General features: G+C 44.4%; 1 protein-coding gene across 1 annotated transcript in view; it reads right to left on the bottom strand.

Annotated features, from left to right (window-relative positions):
* Positions 1–20,057, bottom strand: part of LOC122815037 (gamma-secretase activating protein) — a 1,452,063-nt gene that overhangs the window by 102,029 nt on the left and 1,329,977 nt on the right. The window lies entirely within an intron of this gene.

Below are 20,057 nucleotides of genomic sequence, written 5' to 3'. Positions count from 1 at the left end.
TCTGTGGCCTTTCTAGTTGTTGTAGATCTCTTGTAAAGTACATGCCAAACAGGGCATTGTACTCTATAATGGGTCTGATGAGTAGAGAGGAACAATGACCTCTTTTTTTCTGGAGGTGAACCCCTTTGCGATTCGTTGTGCCATTTCCTGACTACTGTGGCGATGCGATTATCAAAGGAGAGACTACTGTCCACCTGTGTCCCAAGGTCTCTTATCACACTTTCGGTGTTTAGTAGGCTGCCGCCTATGTGACAGTTCATGGGTACAGTGTTTTTCCTGAAGGGGAAGAAAATGCACTTCTTGGCACTGAGCTTGAGGCCATGATTTTGACACCAAGCATCAGTCTCAGTGAGGTCCCTTTGTAGAATGTCCACATCATTAGGCGATTCTATTATGGCACCTAGTTTGTAGTCATCTGCGAACTTCATTAGCCAAAGACATGCTGTATTAGCCTGGAATTTTGAGAAGTAGATGCCAAACAGGAGAGGACCCAGGACTGAGCCTTGTGGTACTCACTTGTCACTGGTCTGAAGTTGGATTTGGAGTCGGCTACTTTCACTGTTTGGGTTCTGTCAGTGAGCCAGTTGGCCACCCATTTTGTGACATAGGGATTTATGCCCAGTCTAGTGAGTTTATCTATAATTCCAGAGTGGGGGATGGTGTCGAAAGCTTTGGTGAGGTCAGGACAGGCTGTGTGCACCACCTTACCCTCATCCATGGTTCTGGTGCCTGCTTCAAAGAAGTCAGTCAGGTTTAGGAGACAAGACCTTCCTTTTACAAACCCAAACTGAGTGGGGTCTAGAGTTTGGAGGTTACTCATGTCCTTGTTTATAAGCTCCAAGATGATGCATTCCATGGCCTTGCAGACCAGGCTCGTCAGGCTAATGGGGTCAGTAGTTCCAGGGGTCCATGGTGGTTCCCCAAGAAGGGAAGCACAGGCTATGATGACCCAGGGAAAAATGCTCCAATGTATACATTAATTGCAGTTATAAAAGAAAGTGTAGCAGAAAAATAATACAAAAAAATAAAATATGAGACATCTTTAGTAATACTGCAATGAATATCAATAATAACCCATATGTAGAATTAAATTTTGGAAAGATAGGTGAGCTGCTGTAAGGTTAAAAACTGTCTTCCCTGGACCCTGAGGACAGTGCAGAGTAAACAACACTGCAAAGGCTAAAATCAGAAGGAAGAGTAAAATGTCAATCATCCTTTATTATGTATATCTCCTAGGGTGATAAAGCTTACACCAACAGATAAGTGTAGTACTCAGGCCTCCCTGACGTGGATAATTTCATACTCACTGCAACTAGAGGTACTGCCAGATTTTACCAGTTTTCAGCAGCAGGCAAAGAGCACTGTCTTGGGTAGTATTTTTCTACTAGAGACCACTAAATAAGTATGAATATTTTGCCTGGCAATTTAAATAGTTCCCATATGCTAGCAGCTCACAGCTGACCAACCTGATTCACATTCCATTCATGTATTCTTGATAATTTAAACCTATTTAGAGCTGGGGAGTCACAGCATATCTCCCACACAATGGACATATCTCAGAGAAACAATCCCAAACAGTCAGTCAATCAGAGAAAGCATGCCCATAGGACTGCCAGTTCAAAATGTCTTTTAGATGTGTGTGGAACTCAGAAATCTAGACAGAAACTGAAGTGGGCACATTGAAGACAGACTCTATGTTGAAGGTGCCAAAAATGGAAAATATACTGAAAGACAAAAAACAGTGATGCAGCGGTTAGCGTTGTCGCCTCACAGCAAGAGGTTCTTCGGTTCGATTCTTGGCTGGAGTCTGCATGTCCTCCCTGCGTCTAAGTGATCTTTAAAGACATGCAAGTAGGTGTGTGTGCGTGTGGGTGTGTCTTCCATGAAGGTTGGGCTTTGGGCTGGCAACTCGGCACTGTAAAAATCCACTGCCAATCTGTGGACCGATGATCCACTGTGACGATCCCTAACTGGGAAAAGCTGAAAGACATTGCTTTTCTTATGAAAATTAGTGACAGCAATGCTAACTGCTACAAAACTCTGCCAGTCTGACTCAAATTTTAATGAATACATTTTTGTTAGAGAGAAAACAAATAAAAAAATAAATCAGCATTTATAATGAAATATATTCTTTTTACCTTACTACTATAAAACTTTCAGTCCATTAAAGCAATTGCACCTCTTTATGAGGATCAGTTCCTCATTTTCTGTCTTCATCCATATTAGAAGAGTTTGTAAACAATAATACATTATACTACTTTATCAAAACAACAATTTGTAAGGATAAAGTTAACAGCTTTTAACCACACTGAGAACTTTCTAGTTGAAATTGCTTGCAAGTGTTTCACATTTTTCTAATTTGTTTCACATTACAGGAGGTAGTGTTCCACATTTCAGAGAGGGAAGGCTGTCAGAGGCTCCGCCTCCGCAAAGTTATATCCTCCCATTTTACTTGTTTATGCTTTAGTCGATGACTGCTGATTGCATCTTGATACAAGTTAGAAACAAATTTTGTGTGTAAGACAACAAAGGCAGGCATGAGGAGGAAGCAATTTAATTATGCGCTTACTATGGAATTTCTCACCATAAATGTGTACGTTTTGCATTATTCATGTAGACTGTGATCTTCATAAAGGGCAGCCACTGAACAGAAAATCTGATTTGGGTTTACACAAATTACATGTCCTCCTTTCATGGCCACAGTTTTCATCATCTGTATCCATATCCCTGTGCAGGTCTCATGCCAGCTTTCCCTGGAAGCTTGGTATCTTCAAGCAACACTGATATATACCCAGAATTCCCAGGAGCTTTCTTCATTTCTTCTCACCATTCTCAAGATCTCACATTTTACATCGGCACAACTGTCATTTTGTCTGGGTAGAAGTTCACACTTTGCAGCTATTTTCCACATTATTCAAAGAACTTCAACCAAATATTATACAAAGGTTTGAAATGTGACTGTGAGAATCTGCAGACTTTGATTACCACAAGAAAGTACATTTACATTATTTTATTTTTTTAATATTATTTGTTGAAATATAAAAGAAGAAAAATAAGGATGTTAAAGTGCATAAATGTAAATTGTAAAGGCAGCGATAAAATAAGTTAAAAACAAGTCTTCCAGAAATCTTCCAGTTCCAATTCCATTTTTGATGAGGGTGTTAACATATAAAGTCATCATCAAAAGTGTCTGCTCTGACTTTAGTCCTGTGAAAAGGCAAAACATTATAGCACCTCCATCTACACTATGTTGATATCCAGATCGTATCAGATACATGGGTTAAAAAACTGGAAAAATCTAGCACTATAATACCATTCAGCCAAGCTACATGCACTACTCCCTACATCTAATTAACCTCCTACATTAATGCAGTCTTCTTCTGATTATAGGACCTTAGTAGGGGAATACTTCACCATAGTGCAGGAAACTACAGTGAAATTGCAAAGACCCGCATCAGTACCTTCACCAGACTAATGTCAGTCTCTAAGTACCATGTTCAATCATAGCTTCACCTCAGGCTTTGTGCCTGCTGAATGGCGCACAGCGACAGTTATCCCACTCCACAAGGGGGGAGCCACCACGGACTCTGGGAACTACTGCCTCATTAGCCTGATGAGCCTGGTCTGCAAGGCCATGGAACGTATCATCATGGAACTTATAAACAAAGACATTGGTAATCTCCAAACTCTGGACCACACCCAGTTCGGGTTTGTAAAAGGCAGATCATGTCTCCTAAACCCGATAGACTTCTTTGAAGCAGGCACCAAAGCCGTAGACAAGGGTAAGGTAGTTCACACAGCCTATCTAGATCTTGCCAAGGCTTTCGACACCATCCCACACTCCGGAATTATAGATAAACTCACTAAACTAGGTATAAATCCCTGTGTCACAAGATGGGTTGCCAACTGGCTCACTGACAGAACCCACACTGTGAAAGAAGCAGACGCCAAATCCGACTTCAGACCAGTGACAAGTGGAGTACCACAGGGTTCAGTCCTGGGTCCACTCCTGTTTGGTATCTACTTCTCTGAAGTACAGGCTAACACAGAAGGTCTTTGGCTAATGAAGTTCGCAGATGACTGCAAACTAGGAGCCATAATCAAAACTCCTAACGATGTGGACATCCTACAAAAGGGCCTCACTGAGACAGATGCCTGCTGTCAAAGCCATGGCCTCAAGCTCAATGCCAAAAAGTGCATTGTCATCCCCTTTGGTACAAACTCTGTACCCATGAACTACACCATAGGCGGTAGTATACGTAACACCAAAAGTGCGATAAGAAACCTTGGGACAGAGGTGGACAGTAGTCTCTCCTTTGATAATCACATCGCCACAGTAGTCAGGAAATCCTTCTATGTGGCACACCTCATCACAAAAGGTTTCTCATCCAGAAAAAAAGAGGTAATTGTTCCCCTCTACTCATCACTCATTAGACCCATTATAGAGTACAACGCCCCTTTTGGTATGTACCTCACAAGACATCTAAAACAACTGGAAAGGCCGCAGAAATACCTCACAAAGAGGATTACTGGCCTCAAACTGATGCCCTATGCAGACTGTCTCAAAAATTTCCAGCTTTACTCCATCACATGTTGCCTACTCAGAGGTGATCTCTGTCTAACACACAAAGCTATGTCAAACCCAGAGCTGTTGGACATGCTCCACTTAAAGAAATCCCAATCCCTCCGAGCTACATGCTCTAGGGACCTAAACCTTGTCACCACAATAAACAAAACATGCCGGAGGGATAGATTCCTGTCCCAGAGACTTCCCATACTCTGGAATAAACTACCTATCTATATCAAACAAAGCTCCTCATTAGCACTCTTCAAGAAAAATCTTGATGATTGGATGGGAAATACGAAATTCAACCCGGGGATCACCTCTGTGGGTCTGCTCGACAGTGGCACTGGAAAATAATTTTCTTGGGTGGCAAAAGCCAGGGTACCTTTTTGGGTGGGCTTGTATAGGCCCCAGGGCCGACAGCCTAGTACCTACCTATGAACCTATAAAGAGAACACAACCGACAAACCTTTACTCTTAACTGTGAAAGTCTGAGAAGGCAAAAATAAAAGGAAAAGAAGTCCTTCCCCTAACTCAACCAGTGAATGTAAGGGCTTTTATATTATGCAAACAGATTATCCTTCCACTTCATTCTTTCAGGGAAAGTTCTTCCTCATAGTCTTCTGTTTCTTGTCCAGAAGGCATTTCTTTTTTGTGGAATTTGAGAATTGTTCGGTTTTCCTTTAGGAAATCCCTCTACTACTAACAATAAAAGACACTGGAAGAAGACAATCAGGCTGTCATATTCCAAGTGTGCAGTACCACCATTTTATCTCACCCTCGAGGATGCTTTGAAGACGAATAGTTAGTGTCCAGGTTCACAGGCTGCAACTTCAAGAAGGCTCATAGAATGTACAAATCTCATTTATGTAGACAGGATTTATGCAAGACACATAAAGAAGATCCTGCTTCTTTTCCATTTATCAGTATCTAACCATGCCATTCCACTTGCATCTTTACCTTTTTTGATAGATATTCTACCTTCCTAGACAAATGTGGCAAACATGTATATACATCTGGTGCCTTAACTTGTACCGCACTTTTTTTTTTTTCAGTCTACAACACTTGCCTAAAAGCACCCCTGACCCTACCTCCATAGATCCTGCATGGCTGAAGCCAGGACCTGTTTTTACTAAGGCAGACTTACAGTTTTAAGGCTCACTAATTCCCTGACCAGAGTGCGAGTCAAACCAGCCTGTAAATTTTCTTGGAGGCAAAAAACAGGTGCAAAGGAATGAACAAGTCTGTCTGTCACAACGATCATGTGAACTCCTTGTCCCACGTACTCCCAGATAATGCTATGCAGCACAAGCATGTTAAGGCTTATCTGAGTAAGCGATACACACAAGATGCACGTGTGCCAACTCCCTACCTAAGTGGCACACTGCTGTGCAGCACATGCATGCTTGGGCTTATTTGAGTAGGTGATACACCTACATTCCTTGAGGTGTTGCTAGTGCAGTTAGCTTAGCTGTCTCATTATCCACAGTATGGAAAACCAGCAATGATCACTCATTCCAATCTTCCCCTGCAGTGCCTCTCTAGAACCAGTGCTAAAAGAATAACAGGGCATCTGCATCATTACCATAGTCATAGTCTAGGCTTTATTCCGCTATGCACAGGGCCAGGCAGGGCACTTATTTATATAGCACATGTGGTTTCATATCAATATTAATATTCCATTTTACAGCAAATCCAGGCATGTTTGCAATCTCTTGCAAGTAATAGTGATACCAATGGCTAAGAAAAGCTAGTTGCTACAGTTGACAAACAGGAATGTATAAACTGAAAAGAGCATATGATGGTCTAGATGTTTTGTCAAGAGGTGTTATGCCAGGAATAGTTCTGATAGGACTTACATAGTTAGAAAACAGTCTTAGAATGAGCATGTCAGATTTAGACAACTAGATCCTCACAACCTAATACTTATTATATGGTAAACTAGCTCATAATATTACTGTTAACTTAGAAAAGAAAGAACAAAACAAGGACTTGATTTAAAGAAATGTATGCACCTCCAACTTCTCATTATCAAAATAATTATAGCAGCTTTTTCGGCAAAAACAGTACAAAGAAAAGTAAACCAAATTGCAATTCACATTTAGCAGAAAAAGCCACGCAAGGTAAAAAAGTCAAGAACACTGCAAATGAGTTTCTCTCTGTCCTATCCTCAATGCCCCTAAGATTAAAATTTCAGAGTAAATTTTTCTGTATGGGAGTAGATAACCACATACAAATAAGTGTTATAATTGATATTGCAGGGTTATGGCACAGGATTTGTTTAGTAAGCACAAATGTATTATTTATTTACTTGACATTTGTTAACCGGGTTGGTCCATCTGAGCTTGGGCCCATTTTCAGTAGAGACCCGAAGAGAAAAGCTCCAGTACAAAAATTCATATATATATATAAAAACACATACGGTTTACCTTCATAAGTCCGACAGCCACATCCTCAAAACTGCTCCTGCGAACTGCAAACTGCGAATTCACAAAACCGTGAAAACTGAAGCACCGAATTACAAACTCTCGCCCCCTTTTTTACCCATGGTAGCACTTGGTTCAGCTGTGGACCTATCGGGAATATCGACTTTCGATGTTTTTTCGCACATTAGGGAAGTCGGTGGGACAGAATTCACTGAAACGGTTTGCGTATCTGCACATTCGAAGGATATGCTTTCAACTATATGAAGGTAAACCTAAAACATACATTGAGTCTTACACTGAAACACAAGTTGATACATCAATTATTTGTAAGAGCAAGAGATACAAGAAAAAATTCATATGTTTATAATATACACAATTTGATACATCAGTTAATTTCAAGAACAAGATATAAGATAGAGGTACTATTCAGGCAGTTAAGGTTACAAACATAATGTAGAAAGAGTAATAATGTATGTGGCAGCAAATAAATAGTGATTGATATAAAAGAGAGTAAAGAAGGGCAGAAGGGGTGTTAGTGGGTATGTTAGAGGCAAGTTTACATGGTAACCAGAATGGAGAAAAGGAGAGGTTTAAGTAGGATCTAGGCAAGGGCAGTTCCATGCATTCGACAGGGTGTCTTTTAGTTTTTTTTTTAAGCTATTTGTGCAGGTAATAGCTCTTACACTGACAGGGAGTTTGCTCCAAGCTTGGGATGCTGAGTATTTGTACAGAAGTTTGCCTGTGGTTCTATTGGGGTTTGTAAATATCCAGGAGATGTTGGTCAGAGCTGTGAGTTATTAGGGGTGTAGAAGGATACTAGAGAAGAGAGAGCAGGGCAGGTAGAGGGTCTGTAGAGGATAGAGTGAGTTATGTGAAGTTGTGATAGGAGGACTTGATAGGGGAATCCTAACCAATGAATGTTTTTAAGTGAATGGTAGTGGTGAGTAGTGTAAGGTTGGTTTGTGGAAAATCTTGCAATTTTGTTATAAGGTTGTTCCAGCTTGGAAATTAGAGTAGACTGTACGTTTGTTAGGATTGGAGAGGCATAAAGTAGGCTGGGAAGAAGGTATGCATGTGCTAGTGAGAGTTTGGAGTCTGTAGTGAGGAATCTTTTTGTTCCTGTATAGTAACCCCAATTTTTGATGTGCCTTTTTGACACAAATACAGTTAGTTCTGTCAACAGCCTCACATCAAGTACAACAAGCCTCGCAGTTATTACGTCAGTTATAGAGAATTATGATCGGGTCACTAAACATAACCTACTTATTATGTGTTCGAGACATGAATGTCAAGAAATTAATCTCTAGAGCGAAGCAGCTGGAAAAATATTTTTCCAGGGCAAACTTTTTCGATTAGCTTTTCCTGCAGGTTCATAGGTAGACTGAGATAAGGCCTGGAGAGGAATCATCCAATCCCAAGGAAGGGTAGGGTCCTTGACAGGTGGCCTGAATAAAAAAGTACCTTTAAGGAAGGCCTTGCATAACCTAAGGGAGACCACTGACAAATGATCTTTGCCTATATGAAAACTGGACATTGCAGCCAGCTGTACTTTGATTATAGAGTAACTCAAACCATTATGAAAGTTGGAAGTCAGGAATTTTAACACTGCTGGAATGGGTGCTGAAAATGGGGTCTAGATTTCTCTTGTTAGCCCAGATAGAGAATTGGTTCCATCTACTTTTGTATATCTTCTTAGTGGAGATTTTTTTAATAAGAAGTAAGGATGTGTAAGACCTAGGAAGAAAGCCTGGACTGTCTAGCCATCACTGGAAGAGGAGAAACTAAGAGGTCATCCAGGGAGTTTAGATGTCCAGGTGAGGTAGCCCAGAGAGGTTGAACATAAGATCCAGAAGGGGATACAGAATCCAATGAGGACATATCAGATGAGGCCAGATGAATGGAAACCACATCTGTAGAGGCAAGAATGGGGCAATGAGGATCACCTTGCTCTTATATTGATCAGCTTTCTGTAAAATAAGAAGTTATGTACCTACCATAACGTTCCATGTTAGTTGTCTTCTCTCGCCTTCTTTCTTGCTTGATGGGTTCGGAGCCGATCCTCGGCTCCGACTCGGCACTTGCTTTAGCTCGAGAACTCCTTTTACCAGCTCGAGGCAGCCCCATATCCCATGATGCAAGGCAGTAAGTACCCAGATCTCGTTTGTTGACAAAGGGCAATAACACCAAGCATAAAATACTTCCCAAAGGAAGAAGAAACTTACAAATGGAAAAAGGACCAGGTCTGAATGGTCTTTAGCATAATAGTTTCTTATACAAGGTCTGTCCAGGCCAGGGGGAAGGAGGGAGGGTCGCAAGAAAGAAGGCGAGAAGACAACTAACATGGAACGTTATGGTAGGTACATAACTTCTTAATGTTAAGTTGCCAATCCCGCCTTCATTCTTGCTTGATGGGACCGTCCTAGCACCTCTATCCTGGGTGGCTCAATGGAACAAACTCTTGAGGACTGTAGAGCCAAAACTGGCTCTGTCCCTGGAGGCCAAGTCCAATTTGTAATGGGAAACAAAAGTGTGAGGAGTGGCCCAAGTGGCGCTGCACAAATAGTGTCCAAAGGCAGTCTAGCTTGAAAAGCTGTAGAAGTAGCTAAACTCCTAGTTGAATGTGCTTTAGGTTTTGAGCACAGCTGTTTTCCCCTGATCGTATAAATTTCAGTGATGACCGAAGAAAGCCATCTGGACAAAGTCACTTTAGAAACAGGAAGGCCTTTTTATTATCCGCATAGGAAACAAAAAGTTGATCAGATTTTCTAAATTTTTTTGTTCTGTCCAAATAATATCTAAGCTGACGGTGGACGTCAAGATAATGTAGTTTTTGTTCGGCTCTATCTGAATAGTTAGGAAAAATACAGGAGATCAATGGATTGATTCAGATTGTTCTTTGAAGCGACCTTAGGTAAAAAGGATGGATTGGTTCTCAAAGATACTCTGTCTTTGTGAAAAATCAAATAGGGGTCGAACCGAAAGAGCATGAAGTTCAGACACCCTCCTGGCAGATGTAATAGCCACTAGGAATAAAGTTTTCCAAGAAAGATATTTCAGGGAACAAGAAACAGCTGGCTCGAAGGGGGGAAGAATCAAGGATGTCAGCACTAAATTTAGATCCCACTGAGGAGGAGGATTCCTGATTGGAGGCTTTAGTAGGAAAATTCCTTTCAAGAAGGCCCTGCAGAGCCTATGGGACATAATATTATGATCTGCTATCCCGACATGAAAATTAGAAATAGCAGCCAATTGAACTCTGACTGTGGAAGAAGAGGAGCCTGCATGAAAAATCTCTGCTAAGAAGTCCAGAACTGCCTGAACAGGGGCAGTAAAAGGATCAATATTTTGGGCCTTAGCCAAATAAGAGAAACGTTTCCATTTGCTTGTGTAAATCCCCCTGGTAGAGGATTTTAGTGAAGCTACAATGATGTCTCTAACTGGGTTAGAGATCAAAGGAAGCCTGGCTAAGGAAGGAAGTGGAGCAACCATGCTGTGAGGTTGAGAGAAGGGATTGACCGGTGCAGCTGACCGGATTGGTGAATCAGTAGATCTGGCACTGGGTCCAGATGCCACGGCTGCACCAAAAGGTGATGATGGAGGAACGGGAACCAAACTTGTCGAGGCCAGTAAGGGGCAATGAGAATCAATTTGGCTCTCAAAACGGTAGCTTTCTGGATCACCTGAGGGATCAGAGGAAATGGAGGGAAGGCATAAAGAAGTCCCTGGGGCCAATCCTGGGTCAGAGCGTCTCTGGGGGGATGGCCTGATAGAGGGAAGAGGCTGAAGAAGTCTGGACATTTGCTGTTTTGGGGAGTAGCAAAAGATCGCAACATGGGCGACCCCATTCCAGAAAAATCTCTTCCGCTATAGATTGCTTGAGAGACCACTCGTGAGGCATGAGGATAGCTCTGCTCAATCTGTCCGCTATAATGTTGGTTTTCCCAGGGATATGCGTTGCTACCAGAAACCGATGAGAGGAGATCGCCCACTGCCAAAGTCTGAGCTTCTCGACACAAGGGGTAGGACTTGGTTCCGCCCTGTTTGTTGATATACCAAACTACAGACATGTTGTCTGTGTGGACTGCAATTGTCCCTACGGGAAGAAAGTCGTTGAGGGCTTGCAACGTTAAAAGCACTGCTCTCATCTCCAGGACATTTATGTGCAGATGGTACTCGAACGGTTGCCACGTCCCATGAACCATCCTGCCCTGATAATGACCCCCACCCGATCAGGGAGGCATCCGTGGTGACAGTGGCTATCGGGGACGGGGGTACAAAGCACCTGCCTTGGTGAACCTGAGACGATGTGATCCACCAAGCAAGATGTTGTTTGCATGTCTGTGTCACCAGAATCTGGTGACGCATTGGGAGTTGCTGGTATGACCACTGTGTGAACAGCATCTACTGAAGGAGGCGCATGTAGAATCGAGCCAGGGGAAGAAGAGTAATGGCCGCAGCCATGAGACCTAATACCTTTAGAACCATTCTGGCCTGTACTTTCTTGCTGGCCAGAATGATCCTGACATGAGTCTGAATGTCTGAAACTCTTTGTTCTGTAAGGGTAGCTGACATCCGAACAGTGTTTAAGTTTGCGCCTATGAAGGTAATAGACTGGCAGGGCGATAAGGATGACTTTTTGAAGTTGATTGAGATGCCTAAATGAGAACAAAGGTCTATTGTGTAATCCCTGGCTTGTATAAGCTGATGCCTGGTGGTGGCTGACAGGAGCCAGTCGTCGAGATACGGAAACACCTGGAATCCTTGACGTCTCAGGTGAGCCGTGACCACTGCCATGCATTTGGTGAACACTCTGGGGCTGTAGTGAGACCAAAGGGCAGGGCTCTGAACTGGAAGTGACTGGACCCCAGCCGAAGCGGAGAAATCTCCTGGAGCGTCTGTGAATTTTGATGTGATAGTACGCATCCTGAAGATCTATTGAGCACATCCAGTTGTCCTTCTGTAAGAAGGGCAGAATTGACTGAAGAGTGACCATTCGGAATCTTGTCTTCCTGACAGACTTGTTGAGTCTGCTGAGATCCAATATTGGTCTCCAGTCTCCCGTCTTTTGGGGACCAAAAGAACCTTGAGTAGATTCCGGCTCTGAATGGTCTATTGTAACTGGCTGAATGGCTCTTTTTTGCAGTAGTTTTGCGATTTCTAACTCTGCAATTTCCCTTAGACCGGGTGATACATCTGGAAGGGAACTTGAGGGGAAGGGACTTTCCTCGAAAGGAATTATGTAACCCTTGGATATGATCGACTGTACCCATCTGTCTTGAGTGAGGGAATGCCAGGCTTCTGGGTACAGTGATAATCTTCCCCCGACTGCCTCCAAGGAGGGACAGCCGGGCAACACCTCAGGGATGTTGAAAGGGCTTATCAGAGAGAGGCTCCCTGTTTCCCTGGTTCTTGGACCCCTCTGCCTCTAGAGCGTCTGTTGTTGTTACCCTCTGCCTCTAGGGGTAAACTGACCACGTGAATCCGGCGTGACTCCTTGGGATTTACGGAACCACATCTTCCCACCCTTCTGTCCTTTGGGATAAGGCCTAGAAGGGGTGGAAAACGGACTCCAACAGCAGAAAGAGTCTTGCCGTCCTGCTCACACCTGGTCAAGGTTTCCTTCACCTGAGGGCCAAACAAAGCTGACCCATCAAAGGGAGAATTTGTGAAGGACGCCTTAAAGGGATCCGCAAAATCACATAGTCGCATCCAGGCTTGGCGTCTAAGAGCCACACCTGTGCTCATGGCTCTACTCGCTCCATCCGCAGCATAAGATATTAGCCGCATGGAGGAGTTAGCAATGGAATTGAGGGTTCCTAGCTGCGAAGCAATCTTTTCTTGAGCCCCTGCAGCTGTAGGATCCTGAACTACTTCTCCCAGCTCCTTCAGGATATCTCTCTGGAGTCTGGTGAAGTGACAAAGATAATTCAGCGAACGCATAGCAAAGGTCGCTGAGGAAAACATCCGCTTGCCGTACCTATCCATGGTCCTAGAGTCCTTATTAGGAGGATGGACGGGCACGGAAGGATCTGCAAGTTCCTTTTTGGTGGCCGCAGCCACCACCATGGCATCAGCGGGAACACCCTTGGTAAGGAATTGTTTGTCACTCGGGGCAGTGATGAATTTTGAAGGCCTCCTAGGGACTGGCTCTACAGAGTCAGGAGCTGCCCACGCCTTTCGTGCAATAACCTGCATAAGGGGGTCGAAAGGCGGAGACACCCAGGAGGTGGAGGGCCGAGATCCAAACGCCTCTAGGTATACTGACTCATCCTCAGAGGGATTGTTGGTGGGCCAGTTTCCCCTCTGTTTCAGAAGTTCTAGGATGTCTAAGAAGGAGACATCCTCAGAGGGGATCTAGGGATCCCTCTGACTCATCAAAGTCAGTATCCAAGTGACAGACTCGGGAGTCTACATGCTTCCTCTTACAAGTCCTCTTCCTAGGAGGATCTCCCGAAACATCAGGAGAATCCTCGAAGAGGGGAAATTCCCAATGGGAAACCTGAGGCGGAGGATCTCTGGGTCCTGTAGCAAGAGAAGTGGCAGAGATGTCAACAGGTACTATCGAGGGAGGAGCTACGGAACAGACTGCTGACTGATACCAGTGGCCAGTACACTCTTCATTACCTCGAATGCTCCCCTCCCAGGCAGGTCCGAGAGAACCCGCCAAGAGCTAGGAACTCCGGGACCACCGAAAGGAAGTCTCCGAGGCAGATGTCGGAGCCGAGCTCACCAAGGCCGAGGCTCCAAGGGGAAGAGCGGGCTCGGACAAGGGTCCGATGCCACTCACCCTCGGAGGAGACCATGGAAGCCCGACCACCGAATCCCTCTAAGGAAGAGGAGATAAGAGTAGAGGCTGAAGGAACAGAAGGGGTATCCGTCCTCCAGCCGTAGCAGTAACCATGCCCGAAGACTCCAACTCCAAACTCTGGGGTAGAGTTGAAGGAGGAATTGTAACGGGGTGTGGACCAACAGTCGTCTGCTGAGACGGACTGTGTAACATTTGGGCCAGTACCTGTGACTTGAGTAATCTACTGACCACTCTCTCTAGGTCATGATCTGACAACCTGGATGACCTTGAAGATTGGCTCCGATGGCTCCGTTCCGATAGAAGAGGCGAAGCCGGAGCCGAAAGTATCGGCTCCAAGGAAGGAGACCTCGACCTCTTCCTGGAATGAGCCATCGGAGCCGATACTACAGATCCTGTCGGCGCCGACTTCTCGGAGCCGACAGAACGTTTCGATGTATCGGCTCCAGCCGGAGCCGATACAGCCACCAAAGTAACGGTGTCGGAGCCGATCGGAGCCAACACCGATGCCTGTGCCACATGGGTGTCGGAGCCGATCGGAGCCGACATCGAAGTGGTCAAAATAGGTTCGGCACCGATAGCCATCGGTGCCGAGTGCTTTGTAAAGCCAGAATCGGCTCCAGCCGGAGCCGATCTCGACTCCGTACGAGTCGGAGCCGAGGCCGCAGGCTTAGGAACAGAAGCCTGGGCCTTGGAAACTCTTGCTGGTTTTGATGGAGCCGACTTAGCCGGAGAGCCCTCCGGCTTAAGAAGGCCCCTAAGAACCAGTTTGTTATGTCTCTCCTGCAGGACTCTCTGGCTGAAGGAGTGACAAATAGCACAGGAGTCCTGCAGGTGAAGAGGGCCCAGACAATACAGGCAAGAAGTGTGACCGTCTGTCAGAGACATCTTCTGACAGCACGAGTCACACTTCTTAAAACCTGAGACCCTCTCCTTTGACATGGTGCCGAAAAAAACACACACACACACACCAGTCAAATTTAACTTAAATAAATACCAAAAGGTATTCTACAACCAATACACACACCCTAACAGGGGGGGGATGGGAAGGGTTTTTTAAGATACACTAACAAAAAATTAAAGGAGACAGGGATTTCTGTCAGAAAAGGTAATATATAAGTTTAAAACTATCAAAATAAGGTTTTTTAATAAAAAGGGGCTTAAAACTCACAAAAGTGAAAAACTTACCAGGAGCTGGTAAAAAGAAGACCTCCCAAGCGAAGCGGCAAACGAGATCTGGGTACTTACTGCCTTGCATCATGGGATATGGGGCTGCCTCGAGCTGGTAAAAGGAGTTCTCGAGCTAAAGCAAGTGCCGAGTCGGAGCCGAGGATCGGCTCCGAACCCATCAAGCAAGAATGAAGGCGAGATTGACAACTTAACATCCTTTGTTAAGGCAGATGAGAGAAGGTGGGCATAAAGGAGTCTGGGAGGGTGGGAGAATCATGGATCAGAGCATCCCTCAGTGACACTTCCTCTGGAAGGATCAGGGCAAAAAACCTTCTGCATTTGGAATTGTGGACAGAAGAGAACAGGTCCTGCATGGCTGGCCCCACTGGCAAAAAATCAGTTTTGCCATTGAAGGACTGAGAGACCACTCGTGAGGCATAAGAAAAGATCTGCTCAGTCTGTTCCCTAAAAATGCTGGACTTCCCCAGAATGTGCATTGCTAAAAGAAAGTGGTTGGAAGAGATCACTTAACGCCACACTCTCATTGCCTCCTGACACAAGGGGTAAGAGCAGGTTCCTCCCTGTTTGTTGATATACCAGACCACTGACATGTTGTTAAGTCTGTCTGCCAAATGTCCCATGATTTAGGATGTTTTGAAATGCCTGCAATGCTAGAAGGACTGTCCTCACTGATGATGTGAAGATTGGCCTCAAAGGAGAAACATGTGCCTTGGACTGTCTGTCCCAAGTAGTGCCACCCCATGTGAAGAATCCATGGTCACTGTGGCCTTGGGTAATGGGAAAACAAAGGAGTGGCCCTATGAAACATCTGGTGTTTGAATCCACTAGGATACATGCTGTTAACAGATCTTTGTGATTTGAATGGGAGATGCCATGAAATGTTGATTCATAGACCATTGCACTGATAACAGTCCACTGTAGTACTCTCATGTAGTATCTTACTAAGGGTAGAAGGGTTATGCAGGCTGTCACTGATCCCAGAAGCTGAAGGACCAGCCTAGCTGGTGGTGACTGAAGAGATAGTAGACTTTTTGCTTGAAGCTGTAATTTGGACAATCTGGACTGAGGAAACTGAGCCACATGAGAAACTGTATCCAGATGAGCCCCTATGAACTCTAAGGTTTGGGCAGGAAGGAGGTGAGACTTGCCGCAATTAACTGTGGAGACATAAATGGAGCAGGTAGTCCCTGGTGCTTGTTAATGGATGCCTGGTGGAAGCCGTGAGGAACCAGTGATCGAGATATGGAAATACCCAGAATCCCATCAATCTCGGATGAGCTGCAACCACTGTCATACATTTGGTGTGCACTCAGGGGGCTGTCGTCAGACCAAACGGCATGGCTCTGAATTGAAAGTGACTGGCTACTAGCTAGAAGCAAGTGTATCTCCTTGATCATCTGGAGATATATCAAGAACATCCAATTCCACTTCCTCAAAATAGTGAGAATTAACTGAACCATGACCATCTGGAACTTGGAATGTTTGGCAAATTGGTTTAAGTGGCTTAGGTTCAATATTGACCTGAGGTCTCCTGTCGTCTTTGGCACCAAAAACAATCTTGAATAACCTCCAAAACCTCATGGGTCTGGTGGGACCTCCTGGATGACTTTTTTCTTAGCAGTTTTTCTATCTTTGAGGCTGCTTTCTTCCTCTGACGGGGTGGTACATTGGTAATTTTTCTTGGATGAATGGATGGGGGGAGGAAAAGGGAGTGTAATAACATCTGGTAATTACACCCTGCACCCAGTCATATTTGGTGATGGACATCCAGGCTTCCAGGTGCAGAGATAAGTGCCCCCCCCCCCCCACTGACTGCCTCCAGAGTGCAGCAGTTAAGCAACTGTTCAGGGGAGTTGGAAAGGCTTCTCGGTAAGGGGAAATCTGAAGCCTTGGTTTTGCAGGCCTCCCCTGCCATGTGGGTGATGTCTACCATTTGAGTTCCACCCTCTGCCACTGGATGATCTATCAGCATAAGAGTCCTGCGAGAACCCTTGTGATTCCCGAAACCACATCTTTCTATCCCCTTTATTGTTTCTTGAGAGGTCCTCTGAGGGGTAGAAAAAGATATCTCTACTGCAGATAAGGATTCTCATCATGTTCACTTCGAGAAATTGTCTCTTTAACTTTGGGTCCAAATAAGGTAGATCCATCGAAGGGCTTTGATGAAGAACGTCTTGAAGAGCTCTACAAAGTTGCACAGGCACATCCAGGCGTGCCTCCTAACAGTAATGCCTGAACCTGCCACTCTCAAAAAACCTTCTGTAGTGTATGAAATCAGATCCATAAAGGTGTTTGACAGGGATGGAAGGGTGGCCAGTTGAGAAGAGATGGTCTTTTTATTCTCCGACATGGAACCTGAGAGGGATTTGGTAAGCCTCTTTCAACAGATCCATCTGAAACATTGTGAAATTTGCTAGATAATTCAGCAACAGCAAAGTAAAGGTCACTCAAGCAAAACTTCACTTCCCTAATCTGTCCAGTGCCCTAGCCTCTGTGTTAGGGGGCTAGACAGAGGGACTTTCTTCAGCAAGTTCCTTTTTGGTGGCTGTGGCAACCAGCATGGGATCAACTGGGGGACCCCTGCTCCAATGGGCAATGTCCTTGCATGCAACTACGTACTTGTCTATTTGATTTAGAAATGGGTTCTGTCATATCCAGATCCTTCCAAGTCTGTTGGGAAATGAGGTCCACCATTTCATCCACTGGGGATAACACCCAGGAACTGGTGCAGCCAGTTCCAAAAGCCGGAAGAAACACTGACTCCACCTGGAAAGGGGCTTCAGAAAACCAATCACCTTCTTATTTCAGAAGTTCAAGAGTTTGTCTGAATAAAAGACCTCAAGGGGTGACCTGAGGGCACCCCTCCCCTTCATCAAATTCAGTGTCTTCTGTTAAAGACTCCTCTGGAGAATTAATGTGCCTCATTTTGGACAAATGCTTCTGGGGAACTTCCTTATGGGGATGATCACAGCAGGACTTGGAAGTATGTGGGGAGTACTGTAAAAGGACTGTTCTGATGGGTCACAATGAGAATACTCATGACCCAGGGCAGACAACTGTGGAGGGTGGATCCCGAGGGGGGGTGATGTTATGTACAGAGCTCTCTCACCTGCCTCAAAGGCAGAAGCTGAAGGTAAGCCCAGTAACACTCCAGAAGCAGCTGAAGCCACTTGCCTGGAGAAATCCAAGATCTCCTTGTGACTCTGCACTGACACAGAAGTTGGAGCCAAGCTGTCTAACACTGAGGCCCTGAGAGGAAGGGATGGCTCTGAAAACCTCAGAGTCAGACAACTGCCCCTGGATCCAGCCCTAAAGTTATGGGCTTGTGATCCCTACAGCTCCAACAAAGTTGTCACTGGATGGGTTAGGGAAGATGTCAGATTTGACAAAGGCCAAGCCTTCAAATCTGACCCAGACAGTCCCAGCATTCTAGGAGCTGGTACCCCCAAAGCCAAAGGACAGATAGGGTAGGAGTGAGTAAAGGTGTTTGGGCTTGTCTGAAGCTCATTGGTCCAATGGGACACAGAGCTGGGAGTACTTAAAACTGAAATGTTCTCATCATCCTATCCACATCTGGCTAGGGTCCTGGTAGATCTGAAGGATGAGGAGGTAGACAGATCTTTTGAAACTCTAATTGGAGTCTCTTGCAGAAAAGGGAACTGTAGCCTGGATGAGAAGTGCCAGAGAGAACTCAGGATGTCAAAGGGGTGGCGGCTACAGAGCTGAAGATTTTGGATCAAAAGGAGTGGATGGACCTGAGGTCCTAGAAATTTTGGCTGGAGGACCTGAAGCTGGAACCGACTGAGGAGGACAGTTAGGGTAGTGTTTTCTCAACTCCCTTGGTTTATCTTTGGCCTTCTCACTCTTTTCACCTTGATGTTCTTTTGCTGGTTTCTGAGCAGAGGGCAAAGCTACAGATAATGAAGAAGAGGAAGGCAGCAGACCCTTAAGAACTAGTTTGTTCCTGCACTCCACCAAAGCTCTTGTTGTTAAAGTCGAAACAAATTTCACACTCTTTTAGATTTGAAGTCCCAAGACAGTGCATACACTCGGAGAGGGCATCCGAGTTAAGTATCTTATGCCCACAAGACGAACATTATTTGAAACCAATAGGTTTCTTAGGCGTCTTAAAGGATAACTCAGAATCCTAGAAATAGCAAGAAAAAAGCCCCCAGAAACACACAGGAGAGAAAAATCTAGTTAATTTGAAATGCCAGCAGTGGTAATGACAAAATCCTGACAAGGGAAGGGAACTAACAATAATGATAGAGAACACTATTAGAAAGGAACTAGTAGAAAAGAAGAAGGAGAAAAGGTGGGAGGCCTGGAAGGTAAAGAAAGTTAACCCTACATATACAAATAGAGGATACAAAATTCTCTAAGATATCCTTTTTTTGTGATAACTGTGGAGGACAGAAGAAGAAGAAGAAAAAAGGAGATCAGAAAGCTAAAAAGAGAGAAATCAAGTCAACAAAGCCCGGTACTTATCTCCAAAAAACACTTAAGCTATGTCAAACACATCTGATCGCTATAATGGTAAATGTGATCTGAGGTAATTTGGGGGGCTTGGGAGAGAATTATGGGTAAAGGGAGGACCTTAGACTATGGATCCAAGGTCTGAGAAGTGGCCGAAGTCAGATCCTACAAAGGTTGAAGAATGGTTGAAAAAGACAACAGCAGATACAAATGTAGCAACAACCAAATGAACGACAGTCAGACGCACGGCAACCATAAAAGCTTTAAAAACTTTAATAAACAGATGTGAGTAGGTAAGCGCTTTCACCACTACAAGTAGCTTCTTCAGAACATATAACTCACAAACGCAAAAGCAAAAATTTAAATAGATGACATCAGCTACTCGCTTTTTAAAATAAACCAATGAAAACACTTCAATCACATTATTAGATTCATGTAGTACTAAACCTGTGCCTTCCTTCATTACCAGCTCACAGGAACAGTTAAAGCATGCTGCATCATCAAATTCAGGACGTGAGCTCTTAAAATGGCAAAATTCATATATTGCATGCATCAAAATTCAAAGCTGCTACAGTTATAAATACACAGAAGATAT

The sequence above is a fragment of the Protopterus annectens genome, chromosome 11.part0, assembly GCF_019279795.1.
Source record: "Protopterus annectens isolate FY-2018-M chromosome 11.part0, PAN1.0, whole genome shotgun sequence".
In the NCBI taxonomy this organism is placed as follows: domain Eukaryota; kingdom Metazoa; phylum Chordata; order Ceratodontiformes; family Protopteridae; genus Protopterus; species Protopterus annectens.
Note: the sequence above shows the minus strand (reverse complement) of the source record. Positions and strands in the feature narration are given on the sequence as shown.